Here is a 1,860-nt window from a genome sequence, read left to right as displayed (position 1 = left end):
TATATATATATATATATATATATATATATATATATATTTCTACATATATATTTTCATACACATATTCACATATACATGCATATTCTAGCTGTAACTGTTTGGAATCCAATATTGTTGCATTTCAATCGCTGGGCAATATTATTTTTATGAATTTATGTTATAAAAATAATTGTACCACATAGGTATAAATCAAAGTATTAAAAAATGATATGTTGTTCTAATAATTTCCTCCAGTAAGTACTTCATATGAAATTTAGCAGAAAATAAGGATATAGTTTGATCTATTACATTTTGGTTCAATAAGCAAAGCAAAGAAATGTTAAGAGGTGGTATAATGATTATTCTTTGCAGAAATAAATAAATGGATCTTATACTAAATCCAAAGAAGGTTTTTAAATTAGTAAACTTTCATGTTTTCACAACAGTTTAATTTGAAAGATAACTAATACTGTATTAGCCATTTAGCACAATTACTGGAAAGTCATTAAGGAATACTATTATGGGTTTTGGATTTTTATAATTGAATTAAATCCTGTTAAGCTATTTAATATTGCCACCTGCTAAATCATTTACAGTATCATATTAATCATTGCCTACAAGTATGTTAATAGTCTGTCTAAAAGACACTTGTTAGAGGGGATAAGGACATAGTTTTAACTAAACTCAGCATTTAGAAATGCTCTAGTCTTTCTTTATATTACATACAGGTAACAGCCCACATAATAACTTAAAGTTTCCAATCTAATTAGTATGTCAGTAACGTAGAAGGCTATTTTTAGGTGCCTACTATTTATCATATACATTTTATCCAAATATCTATAAAATCTTATCATTAGAGCAAAAAATCACAAATTTAAGGGCTTTGTTTTTCTACATCTTATTTTAATATCTGAAAGGCTGAAAGCAATGTTTAGGGATAATGTCCTCAATAATCAAAGAAGACATATACAAAAGTTTGACTATGTGTCAGNTTTCCTCAATATTTCAGTCTTTTTAATTTTTCTAAATATTTTTTGGAAAAGATCACAATTTTAGTATCTAATTTATTAAACTTTTTTTGAAAAATATGTTAATATCCAATTTTAAAAATGTTTACTGCTATCTTCTAGAAGTTTTACTTTTTAAAATATTTAGAACAATAGTTCTTTGTTTAAGGTAGCTACTAAAATTAAATTTCCTAATCCATATTGACATTGATATAATCTTAAAATTAAGAAATATTGAGTAGATGAAAAATAGCAACAAAGTGAAGGGTACACAGAATCTCTGCCTTATTTCTCTACATTATTTTCACATAATAGTATGTAAATTTATAATTATCTTAAAATAAAATATTTGGTTTTAAAAGAATGGAAATAATATTAGACAAAATTCTTAATTAAAAAATAGATATTGAAGGAAATTTCATAGCATCAATTTTCATAATAGGAAAACCTTAAGTTTTCAAAAGACATGCAGCATCCACTTACAGGATATAGATAAATAAAAAGTAGTATATTTTTAAAAAGGAATAATATACAACAGCAAAATAAAGGTTGTAATAACATGAGCACCATGATTTTCAAGAACAAAATACTGGGTAAATAAAATAACTCAAAGAAGGATATATGTTGTTTAATATTCCAAATATCAATTAAAAATATATGCCAAAATATTGTATAAGCATGCATAGATGTGTGATAACATTATTCAGGTACAAAAAATTGGAGTCATGAACATTGAAAACAATATAGTGCTTACCACTTTGCAACTTAGGGGAGGAGTACATAGGTGACTATAAGTCAGTGGCCATAGTCTAATTCTCGGATTGGATAGTATAGATTAATAGAAGCTCATTATTTTGAAAATAAGCATACAAAT

This window comes from Hipposideros armiger, unplaced genomic scaffold (genome assembly GCF_001890085.2).
Source record: "Hipposideros armiger isolate ML-2016 unplaced genomic scaffold, ASM189008v1 scaffold_686, whole genome shotgun sequence".
Lineage (NCBI taxonomy): Eukaryota > Metazoa > Chordata > Mammalia > Chiroptera > Hipposideridae > Hipposideros > Hipposideros armiger.
This window is presented reverse-complemented; position numbering follows the sequence as displayed.